We start from the raw sequence: 13,123 nt of genomic DNA, 5'->3' as shown, positions 1-13,123 counted from the left end.
TGAGCTCATCGATAAACAATGGCTCCTCCTCAATGTTTACGCCATCTTCTCTGTCTTCGTACTAGATGCCATTATGACATGGATCACTTTCATCATCGGTCGCTTCTTGGTTGATGTGGCCGCCAATGTTTTCGACACCATCATCTTGGTCATGATTGTCTTGGCTTTGTGTCTCATCGGGATTGAAGGCCTGGTCACGACCCTCGTAGATGATGTTATCCATGAAATTGTCAAAGTAGGCCGGGTCATCTTGCCCCTGCGTTGGGTTGGGCATTCCGCCAAACAACTTGCGGGCATCGGGAAGGTTGTCCATAGGAATTGCCCGCGATCGCTTCTTTTGCATCCTTGTGGCCGACTGGCTGGTGCCGGAACCTGGTGTGAAGTTGAGGTCCATGCTAGCCGCGACAGTGGGGGTGGCCGACGCGATCACGCTACCGTCTGATGATGTGAAGAAGCGGGTCGCACCATGGTCGTGCGTCGGATGGAGACTGCTCATCTCTAGTGTTATGAAGGAACACGATGACTGCCCCTGTGGAGGGCAAACGATCGACGAGCAGATCCTCTCCACGGCCATGGCGGTGGTAGTAAGAATGGTCGATGTGGGTCGGCTAAACCTACCATGAGGAGGGCATGTTGCGTCGCTGCCTGTGGGGCCTTGTTGACCAGGGTCTCATTATCCTCAGTGGTAGCATCGAGGACGACCTGGGCGGCGGCTGCACTGGCCCTACGACCAGCCCTCTTCATCGATTCTCGGGCAAGCTGTCGAGGGAATTACCCACGGATTAGAGACGGGTACCCAAGATGCAACCTGCCAATGCCAGAAGGCCTAGGACCGGGTTGTCCAGGGAGCTACCTGGGCCAGGTCTAAATGGGCCGATGGGCCAGATGGGAACCTAACTAGAAAAGGTAGGATGCGGCCCTCCAGAACCCAACTAGAAGACGGAGCCTTCCTAACTTGGAAGGCATGGAGGACCTAGAGGACTTAGAGTAGGACTCCGATCGTGGGTAGAACTCGGAATCTCTTGTAACACCAGAGACCCGACTATTATATAAAGAGGGTTCCTGGGTCGTCCAAAGGGACAAGTTTTTGCGCTCTCAAGCGATAGGTAGCGAAACAACACCCTTGTAATCGAGATCACCATATTTCATAAGCAAACTAGTAGGAGTAGGCTTTACCCCGAACAAGAGGGGCCGAACCCGGGTAAACTCATGTCTCTCATTCCTGATCAACCCCATCCAAGGCTTCACCTCGTAGCTATGGCCCGCACAACCAAGTTCTTCTATGAGGACACTTGCCGTGTCAACCCAATGACACAAGCTTCGTCTGTGTGAGCACTTCCTTGGGCTTCTTCTTCACGGGCGCGACGACAGTGGCGACGTTCTCTGGCTCTGTGGCCATGGCGGGAGGTGGGAGGGTTTTGGGGGGAGAAGGAGGGAAATGGGGAGGCTGTGTGTCAGGACCCCGATCCTAAGTCACACCGATCTAGCATGTAACACATCATATCACTTTGCGGCCTCACGCACGGTATTCCCACGGGTGCCACCTTACCTGGCCCGGGACCGTTTGCGCCTTTTGGCTCACGTATGTGATAGTGCCGCTAGCATCCATATGACAAAGAACCCGGGCTGACATGGCTAGTCGTGAACCCAAAGCGGCACTAACTTACAGGGACAGGCATACATGACCCAACAACGAACGTGTCGGTCATCAGCGAGTGAATCCGGGCTGTAGCAACTGGGCTAGCAGGACTCCGGTAAACTGGGCTGTAGCAGGCTAACAGGACTCGGTCGACACCGCGTGACATTTCCCCGAAGGGACAGACACAGGAACAAAGAAGGACACATGCCGGCCAGCCTAAGTGTTCCGGAGCAGTAGCAAGTTACCATGGCTCAGTGGAAGCACTAGGAGACATTTCCCGGTAAGAGAGGCTACCAAGGATAAACAACTAGGTTGCCAGATCCCACACATACCAAGCATTTCAATAACATAAACACAATATGCTCGATATGTGCAAATACAACATGGCATCACAACATGACTCTACGACTCAAGTATTTTATTCATTAGGCTCCAAGGAGCGAAATATTACAAACATGGGTCTCATGACCCAACATTCAGAGCATACAAGTCAAAGCACAAGCGGAAGCTTAACTTGTCTGAGTACAGACATCTACAAAAGAAAAAGGCTGAGAAGCCTGACTGTCTATCAGATCCTGCCGAGGGCACAAGATCGTAGCTGAGGTAACAAGCTAAACGTCGAAGTCCACGTGGAACTACTATCGAGACTGAAGTCTCTCTGCAAAAACATAAATTAAGCAACGTGAGTACAAATGTACCCAGCAAGACTTACATCAGATCTAACTACATATGCATCATTATCAACAAAGGGGATGGTGGGGTTTAACTGCAGTAAGCCAGCTTTGACTCGGTGGCTATTCTGAACTACGACTGCAAGTAACTCTTTTGAGGTGGCGCACACGAGTCCACATATTCACCATATCAATAAACCACTATGGATCCGCTCCCGTCTCCCTATGAGAACGCCATCCATAGCACTCACGCTTATCTTGCGTATTTTAGAGTATCCACTTTCACTTGTCTATGAACTTTACAGGCAACCCAGAAGTCCTTTACCGCGGACACGGCTATTCGAATAGATAATGTTAACCCTGCAGGGGTGTACTTCTTCACACACGCTCTCACCACTTACCGCCGTTTACACGACATGTACTTGGAAACCTTCAAGCGGAAGCCTAGCGAGGGTGTCGGCCACGACCTGACTAACCACACAAGTCTCTCGTCCAGGTTTATCGCCTATTCGGGTTCCATCCGCAAGGAGATCCGGCCGGGGTGTCGCTCACGGCCCCAAACGATGTGTGCAGGGTTCCCAAGCCCACCATCCGGGTGCTACTTGGTACACCGGGACACTGTGCCTAGTCTGTCCCAAGCCCACCTGTACCGGGTGCCACTTGGTAGACTACTAACACTACCTACAAACACCAGAAACTAGTTGCAACTCCTAGACAGAGATCATGTTGATTAATAAGTCGAGAGGGGTCGAGTTACCGGAACCCAATGTGTGGTAGTAACTGTTCATGGATCACAAACACAGAACTCAGTTCCTGAGGATGGCTGCAATGAGACAACCCACCATGTACTCCTACATGGCCTCTCACCGCTACGTTTACCAAATCGTGTTCACACACTTAGCTCACACACAGTAGGACATGTTCACACACCTCCAATTCATCCCTGATGAATCAGACCTGACTCAACTCTAAGCAGTAGCAGGCATAACAAACAAGCATGAATGAGTAGGCACATCAGGGCTCAAACAATTTCTACTCATGCTAGTGGGTTTCATCTATTTACAGTGGCAATGACAGGTCATGCAGAGGAAAAGGGGTTCAGCTACCGCAACATGTAACAGTTGAAACGTTGTTGTCCTAATGTAGTAAAAGAGAGCAGGAGCAAGAGAGTGGGATTGTATCGGAATGAACAAGGGGGGTTTTTCTTGCCTGGCACTTCTGAATATAGTATAGCTCTTCATCGGTGTCATCGAACTCATCGTCGGAACGTCGTCTACTGAGAGGGGACAAATACTGGCAAACAAGGGAGAACACAATCAATGCAATGCAACAATATGATGCATGAATGTGACATGGCAATATGTTGTGGTTTGTGCTAATGCAGCTAAGACCAGATTAAATGAAGTTGGTTTGCATCCAAGATTCAAATTCAAACTCCATATGTGATGTTTTAACTGCCCTTTATATGATTTGTACTAACAGCAGCTATAAGTTGTTCTAACATGCATGCAAATGGTACAGATGGATAGATTGGATTTTTCTGATCATTTTTCATATATAATTTATCTCATTTGGAGTTACGGTTGAATTTCTATGATTTTTAGAAGTTTAGGCAATTTTCTGGATTTTCTGAATTATTTTAAATCCAGAAAATTATTAACTGCGTCAGCATTGCGTCACTATGACGTCAGCAGGTCAACTGCGGCTGACCAGGTCAAACCTGACCAGTGGGTCCCGCGTGTCAGTGATACAGTGCTCTCTGGGTCACAGACATGTGGGCCCAGTCAACAGCCACGTCAGCTTGGTCAAAGCTGACGTGTGGGCCCATGGTGGTTAGGTTAAAACTAAACAGGGGTTACCCGTGGTTAATTAGAGTTGTGGGGCCGGTCTGTCAGTGACACAGGGCGAGGTTAACGCGGTAATTAGCCCCAGGCTAATGACGCCACGTCACCTCACCGGAGTTGGACGCCGGCGAGCACATCCGACGATGGTTGTTCATCGGAGTCGAGCTACGGGCAACCATTTGCCTCGCTGTTTGTTTCTACGGGTTCCTTGAGTTCGCGCGCATCCAGAGGAGCAGGTGAGAGGAGCTGGGGTGAGCTGTGGCGTGGGCGGTGGCGAGTGAGGCGGTAGCCGGAGTTCGGACACGCGCGGGGATGCGGCTGCGTGCGCCAGGGGAGGAGCTAATGGGCTAGGTGGCATCCGCGGGCCACCAGAAACACGTTGGTGCCACGGGTTCGAGCGGAGGGGCTCGGGTCGAGGGGGCTAGGCAACAATGGCGGACGACGGTGCTCGGGCATGTGGGCGAGGGTGCTACGGCACGCGAACGAGCAAAACAAGGCAGGGGAAACGGAGTGGAGCTCACAGCGAGGTCGGAGAGAAGCTCGGTGGGCTCGGGGGCGTCCTGCATGCGGCGAATCGACGATAGTGGTGGTCGAAGCCCGAGGAGGAAGACGACGGTGGTGTCGGTGTTGCAGGGCGTCCGGGCTTGCGCTTGTTGAGGGGAAAACTTCACGGTGTCGAGGCGGACGGCAGGGTCAGCAAGGAGAGGCATGGGGTCGGCTATGGCTGCGGTGGTGCGGACAGCGGCGATGGCTGCGCTCGGGCTGCACGGGAGAGAGAAACAGAGGAGGAGGAGGAGCACAGGGAGAGTGAGAGAGAGGGCACAGGGGCTTAGGGCGTCTCCGTGGCGCTGGTAGAAGGCCCGGGGCTCCCAGGTGGAAGCAGGTGGTGGCCGGGGGCTCTCGGACGCGCGCCACGCCTCGCCTCTGCCTTTTGGCAGAGGTGGGAGATGACTGGCAACGGGGCCAGTGGGCTGGGCTGCCAGATGAGCGCCAGGTAAGTCTTCTGCCTCTTCGTTTTTTTATTTTCTTTTTCTATTTTCTGTAATTGTGTTTGGCTTTAATAAAAATGCCAGGGCTTTTCCAAAAATCATGAAACTGCTCAATGTCACTATTTGGAATATTTCCAATGGCAAACATTCCAGTTTGTGATTATTTGAGCATTTAAAATATTATTTAGCAATTAAATGCCCAAATGCAAATACCGTATGATTTAATTCAAAAATCCAGAATGGCCTAGAAAAATGTGCACCATTTTTGGGAGAGGTTCTAGACCAATCCAAAAATAATGAACTTTTCTGAAGAGCATTTTGGGTTCATGAGAATATTTTTATTTGAACCTAGTTGATTTGATCTGGTGCTAGGGTTTGAGCAATCCCCATTTCAACTTAAATAAAATTTAAACATGATACACACATGAAGGGCTAGTCCAGTGCATACCAGAACTAGGGATGTGACAACTCACCCCCACTAAATAAGAATCTCGTCCCGAGATTCAAGCATAGGGTAAGATGAAAGGAGAATGCAAACTAACATAATCTTCACGATCCAGGTGGCACTTCAAAGAACGTTGACTCGATCACCAACATTGTCTCGATGTCTTGCTCTGAGAACTCCAACTAACATGACTACGAGAGGAAAATAAATACTCTACAAAGATCGATCTCATCGATGGTCGAACAACTTAGGATCAACTCACGAAATGAGACATAGCAACATCTCTCGAGCTGAGACACGAAGCACACATCTAGAGGGATGGAGTGGAACAGATGACGAGGGTTCACTAGGTAGGCAATAATTCCACACCTAAGAAGGTGGTGAACGGTTGTCAAAGTAGCAAGGAGTTGAGTTGCCATGATACCATAACAAGACATCTTAGAGGAGGTGACTCGTAGATTATCCCCTTAAGTGGCAAAAAGAATTACCTTTGATTCAGAGATCATCGAGATTCTTTATACCAGCCTAAGGCAATTCTCGAGTGATCATTTGGAGGGGTTCGGTAGACTGGAATACCCGGATTAGAATGGATGATGTGGATTACCTTGTTGAAAACAACACAAGGGATGATTTTAGTAACTGGGGAGAAGCTCAACAGTAGAGAGTGAGTCCACTGTTCGAAAAGTTATAGCATAACCGAGGAAAGTGAGAGCAATCCCAGTTAGTGCCGATGATAACACCTAGCGCTTGTGCGTGCTCTCAAGAACTTGAGCATTTCCATATTCATCAAGGTTTTACCAATATCCGTGTCAAGGATCCTGGCAACACAACTTACTACCCTGATGAATGGTGATGGACGGTGCAGATGCAAAGGAAGAGAACGCTTTCTCAGATTTCACCTTAGCGAGGCCAAGGAAATAAAATCTGGATGATCGACCGAGAGACATTTAGCACTCCGCTTCTAATGTTCTCCTTGATGTACCAGCTTAACCCAATACTAATCGGTATCTGGAACATCAAGTAAAGGTCTGGCTTCGGGAGAACAAAGGATCCATAAGGAACAACTTCTAAATAAGTCACTCGAAATCCTCATGAGGAAGATGGTCGATTTGCTCAATCAAGATACTACAATGATAGATCTTCCGGCTAGGTGTGTCGGCCAGAACATCAACCTTGTCGGGACCTACATCATAGATCTTGGAAAGGTTCCAACCATCATATCTGCCTGAGATTCAGATCTGGTTGGTAACATGATATTCCAGACTCATCAAGTCTAGAAAGAAAAATGAAAGTTTGCAACACAAACCGACGAGATGACGTTGCGAGATTCTCGGGAAATTGAACTACGATAGCATGCTCCAAAACACGAGTTGGTTCTGCTACAAACCTGTGAACACGTTGTCCCAGACAAGCATGGCCATGTAGTAGTCTTATAGTTAAACGCTACCGAGTTCAGGTGGGGAACCATCATCGAGGATATCGAAGTCCTTGATTAAGCCCGGGTTAGCTCTTAAAAGGAACTCCTTCTCTTGGAACAAATCAGTCAGTGGCTTGGTGTGCTAGGGAATACATATGGAGTGGAGGAAATTAATCTACCAAACCATAGAATACATTCGCACATGCATAACTGACTTGGGATGGTACCAGAGAAAACAAAAACAATCTTTCTCGAACTCACGGCGGCAACTTGCACCAAATGCTCGTGAATCAGAGGAAGTCACTTCTTCCATCTAACATATGCTTCATGAACGGGGCATGAAGAAATTGCTTACACAAGTTTCCAACACCAGCTGGATGTTCAACATGAATCATGGAGGAGATAAAATGCTGCTGATGGGCTCAACAACAAGTCATCAAAATTTTCAAATAGATGAAATTCCACAATTATGTGAACAGGTAATAGCATTGGTCAGAACATAAGATATAATGGAGTATGCTCGAGGAGGAACCACGAGTAAGACAACATTACGAACATCATTGGTTCTGATTTGATTTGAGAATAGCCCACACTCAAATCAAAGTTTTGATAAGAGAATAGGTCCAACAACTGATCACAGGGACCAATCGATGAAGATATCATCTTTCTTCAACATACATACATATCCCTTATAATGAACTAAATTGCACAAGCTTCTATCTTCCAACTCTCCAAGTTGTTGTTCAGCTTAACCAATTAGCTCAGGGGTACCCAACACAGATTCTTGGAGAAGGGGTGGTTACAAGCAAACCAACTTGATCACGAACTCAACATAATGGTCAGGTGACGACCTGGTAATACTTCCGAGAGGATATTCGGAACATCACGAACCACTGTTATGTTATTAAGCTCGAGAACAATCTTACTTTTCAAGGCAAGATGATATGATCAAAAGAGCGAGGATTCGAAATAATCCTAACTCATCGATCAAAGAGTGCACCAGGAAAATGGACTAGGTAGCACGATCAATCTTAGAATGATGATTCAAGAACCAACACGCTAAGAATGAAATTATTGTCCATTAACTACCAAGCAACAAGGTTGCTAGGAGTATTGATTTCACACATCATAGTTCATCTGTCGGCATTCCGGTTGCAACAACACGGGGACCAAGGAATGAATAATGAGGGCGAGAAGTATCACTGTATCAAGAGTTCATAAGATGGTGTGCAATTCCTATGACTTTCTTGACATAAAGAGGGTAATACTTCAAGGTGGAAGAGAACAAAATTGGATTAGTATTTTGATCTGCGGAGCATGACTACTTTCATCCAATCCTGGATATGGATGAGGTACTGGAGTTTGTTTCTCCTAGTCATTCTGAACTAGAACGGCTTGACGGACCACAGGAATAATAGGCATCGATGAACGAATGCACGCATACCCTTGGCTATCAATTGATAGACGAGGTCAGAAGATAACTAAAGAGGGACAACCCAAAAGAACATATGATTTTCTGAGTTGTGGATGCATGGACTAGCATGTCGAACGAGTTCAACATATTTCTTCCGGATAACCCATGCAGAAAGGTTAAACTGGCAGAGTCACAATATAGAATGGAGAACTCATCGAGGGCACTCCTGTTGTGATCTTTTGATCCAACAAACTTCTGCCATAAAGTGGTTCATAGTATTTGGAAGAAGGAAATACCACGAACTTCGAGGACTATCGCAAAGGTTACTAATATCCTAAAGGAACTAGCAACACTATCAACATGAAGTAAGTAGGGTGAATCTCGGGTCCAAGAACCCAGGAATAGAATACCTACCAACTAAATGGCATCACGGATGCTTTCGAGAATGATGGCCAGGATCATCACACTGGGACACAGAACATGGCTAGATTACTAGGTGATACTCTAGACATCTAGGGTCATAATAATAGCTCCAACATATACGTCGAGGCAATAGAGTACCTCAACTCACCGTTTAGTGTGGTTAACCTGGCCAGAGAGGACATCGGGAACGGGAAGAAGGGATTTGCAAATGCATCGGACTATTTAGAAACCTGAGATGACTCGGACAACATAACGGCTGTAAATGCTCAAAAGATTGGAGACATGCTACAAAAATGATGGCATAACCACTCGATCATCATAAAAGCAAGGTTCCAAGACCAACTATCAACATACGGAAGTATTAGGAACTGAACAGAGGCTTAAATCCAACAATAATATGAGTCTACGGATTGGTAATACGTGATCCTAATAGAAAGAAGAGAAAGCCTAGTTCCTTAACCCCGTAGGAAAGATAAGATGACTCAGATTAGAAGGGCATAAGGTATAAGGAGTAAAAAGAGCCTTACGTTCCATCCCACAATCAATTCCCTTATATAACTAAAGAATTTCTAGACTCAACTTCGACCAGTTTGGCTTGGTAATCCTACAGGCAGTCAGGCTGCACGGGAGAGAGAAACAGAGGAGGAGGAGGAGCACAGGGAGAGTGAGAGAGAGGGCACAGGGGCTTAGGGCGTCTCCGTGGCGCTGGTAGAAGGCGTGGGGCTCCCAGGTGGAAGCAGGAGGTGGCCGGGGGCTCTCGGACGCGCGCCACGCCTCGCCTCTGCCTTCTGGCAGAGGTGGGAGATGACTGGCAACGGGGCCAGTGGGCTGGGCTGCCAGATGAGCGCCAGGTAAGTCTTCTGCCTCTTCGTTTTTTTATTTTCTTTTTCTATTTTCTGTAATTGTGTTTGGCTTTAATAAAAATGCCAGGGCATTTTCAAAAATCATGAAACTGCTCAATGTCACTGTTTGGAATATTTCCAACGGCAAACATTTCAGTTTGTGATTATTTGTGCATTTAAAATATTATTTAGCAATTAAATGCCCAAATGCAAATACCGTATGATTTAATTCAAAAATTCAGAATGGCCTAGAAAAATGTGCACCATTTTTAGGAGAGGTTCTAGACCAATCCAAAAATAATGAACTTTTCTGAAGAGCATTTTGGGTTCATGAGAATATTTTTATTTGAACCTAGTTGATTTGATCTGGTGCTAGGGTTTGAGCAATCCCCATTTCAACTTAAATAAAATTTAAACATGATGCACACATGAAGGGCTAGTCCAGTGCATACCAGAACTAGGGATGTGACACTGTGCCCCGAACGTGTGGGCCAGGGGGGAGGTCAAGGGTGGGCGTCACGCGTGTCCACGCTCTATCCGTTTCGACGCAACCCCGGTTCAGATTTAAGCCGGAAATGGGTCACGGACGGACAGGAAACGGACGCCCGCCCGTTTGCGTGACGCGTTGGACCGCGTTTTCTTGTTTGTTTGGACCCAAAACTAACAAGACGGGCCAAATGCGGCCGCGCATTGGAGTTGGCCAAGTACCAGCGCTACAATCTAAATGCCATTGCAACATACTGTATCAACTATAGTTGTGAAGTCTCTCAAAAAAAAAAACTATAGTTGTGAAGTGTGCAGGTGTGAACGCCTCGGTTGGTCCCCTGCAACGACTGTCGTTACTTTAGCCGAGGCACGACGCGCCATGCGACGCGGTACATGATGGAAGCAACCGCGCGTATTCGAAACGGCACGTGGGTAAATTAATTGATCTGGTTGAGCCTCACTCTCTCGATCGAGCTCACCACCACTGTACGTACTACGTTGGTACGTGCCATGTGCTCCTTGGTCGCCGCTGCTTCCTCGAGCTGGCGCTGTCCAAAGGTCGATCCAAATTCCAAACTCAGCCGCGTGCGTGTATAAATCTGCACCACCTTTCCACGGGGACCTCCACCACCACCTCCACTTCCTCTTCCTCGGACGAAAAGCTTTAGATCCAGAGCAGCTGCCACAGCACAATCATCGGAGTCGCGTAGAGCCAAGGTAGAAAGTAATCTTTGGATCAGCACACACATGGCGGCACTTGTCACTCCCGCGGGTTGTCCCACCGTGTCCGAGCTGGTCGTGCAGGGCCGGGACTCGGCCGCCGTCCTCGAGGCCCTGCTCCGGGGCGCGTCGTCCCCCGACAACGCCGGGATCCGGGAGCTCGCCGCGGAGATTCTCCGCTGCTGCGACCGCGCGCTCGCCGCGCTCCACGGCGGCGAAGGCGCCGTGGTCGATGTTTCCGGCGGCAGGAAGCGAAAGTCGGGACCCGGCGGCGCTGACAACCTGACGAGGCCGAAAAGAAGGTAGGCTCGCTAGCAAACTGATGTTGCGCTTGCACATGAGCGGGGCGGTGTTGCCCACCGCGCCGGCGTTGAGGTTACCAGCCGAGCATTGATTTAACAAGACGGCTTCACTTTTTTCTCAAGGATGCGCGCGAGCAGCGGAGAGAAGGCGGCGAGGGTCGAGAGGAGGCGGACGGCGGAGGACGGGTTCATATGGAGGAAGTACGGGCAGAAGGAGATCCACAACAACAAGCACCCGAGGCTCTACTTCAGGTGCACCTACAAGCACGACATCGGCTGCCCGGCGACGAGGCAGGTCCAGCAGGCGTAGGACGACCCCTCCCTCTACGTCATCACCTACTTCGGCGACCACACCTGCTGCCAGGGCGACGCCGCTGGCGCCGTCCTGGAGGCCGAGGACGTCAAGATGCAGCCGTTCGTCATCAACTTCGGGTCGGCCACCGCGAGCAGCGGCTCGCCGTGGCTCTCCTCGCCCAGCGACACCGACGATGGCCGGAGGACCGACAGCGGGGCCTCACACTCGTCGCAGGCCGTGTGCTCGTCAGAGGAATTCGAAGTGAAAGAGGCCAAAGTTGAGTCAACGTCGGAGGACTCACAGACGGTGGATCCGGCGGCGGCGGACCTGAGTTCGTCGGCCGACTTCTCATGTGCATCGCCGGCATGGGATCCTCTGTCCGGCTGCTTGGACTGGGACCACTTCGGCGACAGCCCATTCGATTGCGAGTTCATGGATTTTGACGCCATTCCTCTGTTCCAATAGCTTAGTGTTTTTGTTTTCGGGTGTTCCAATAGCTTAGTTGCTGTTCTGGTTCTCTCAGAGCAGATGTTTTTGTGAAATACGTATGTGTTTCTATCTATATTTGTCGTAGCACCCGGTGATGAACAACATGAGATTGAGTGTTTGCACAATCATTTGATGTACTCCTTTTTTTTTTCAAAAAGTGGGTCTCCCCGGCCTCTGCATCAGAACGATGCATACGACCAACTTAATAAAATAGCAAATAGGTTCAACAAAGGTTTTAAAGTCTGAACGAAAGTAAAGAAAAGCTCACATAGAGCCAATAAAAAGTAGGCATAAAGCCACAACCGGCTGGCATAAGAAAGATAGGGAAACTAATTGTCTATCCTATTAGATGACCGCCATCCAAACCGGTTGAAAATATCCCGTGCTACCATTTCCCACCGGATAGATCCAGTAACCAAACGCTCCCTGGCCTCCGTCAGAGTGAGTGGTGACCACATACGGATCAACGCAGTGGCTCGGAAGATGACCTGCACAAAATGAATATTTGTTGTTCTGTTAAAAACCAAATCATTTATGCAGTTTCAGACTGCCCATAATAAAGCACATACTCCTACGCGAATGTGTCTCGCTGTTTCAGACTCTATCCCGTTAAGCCACGTCCCAAATAACGTGCTGACAGAATTCGAAGGAGTAATGTTAAAGGCTATGTGTACCGCCCGCCATAGAACTTTTGTCAAGGGGCAGTCAAGAAAAAGGTCTTTGATAGTTTCATCCCGATCACAAAAAGTACATCTAGTAGGTCCTGTCCAGTTACGCTTTGCCAGATTGTCCTTAGTTAAAATGACTTAGTTATGTACAAACTACATAAATACTTTAATTTTCAAAGGAATTTTCACTTTCCAAACATATTTGGAACTAGGAATGAAATTAGAATTAATAACATCGAGATACATTGATGTACTCCTAGTAGTTTAATCTGAGCTGGTTGCTAATCTACACCGTCCAAAGAGCATATCCCATAATCCAACGGCGATGCTGATGCGTTAGGTTTAAGGATGGACATGGCGCACGATATGAGGCCCGTAGCCACTGTAGTCAAACCCTCTGCCCTGAGACATACAATTTGGATTTTCCTTTTTTGCGGGTATACAATCTGGATCTGTGTTGGCTACATGTGTGTGTCCAT

The 13,123-nt window shown here is 48.4% G+C and overlaps 1 pseudogene across 1 annotated transcript; it reads left to right on the top strand.

Moving 5' to 3' along the window:
- Positions 1–10,782: 10,782 nt before the first annotated feature.
- Positions 10,783–12,049, top strand: LOC123094222 (transcription factor WRKY19-like; annotated as a pseudogene). Its single transcript, XR_006445774.1, has 2 exons — positions 10,783–11,192; positions 11,316–12,049. The product of XR_006445774.1 is annotated as a transcription factor WRKY19-like (transcript).
- The last annotated feature ends 1,074 nt before the right edge of the window (positions 12,050–13,123 follow it).

This window comes from Triticum aestivum, chromosome 1B, assembly GCF_018294505.1.
Source record: "Triticum aestivum cultivar Chinese Spring chromosome 1B, IWGSC CS RefSeq v2.1, whole genome shotgun sequence".
Classification (NCBI taxonomy): domain Eukaryota; kingdom Viridiplantae; phylum Streptophyta; class Magnoliopsida; order Poales; family Poaceae; genus Triticum; species Triticum aestivum.
The sequence above is the reverse complement of the archived record's forward strand: the minus strand, read 5'-3'. Positions and strand labels throughout refer to the sequence as shown.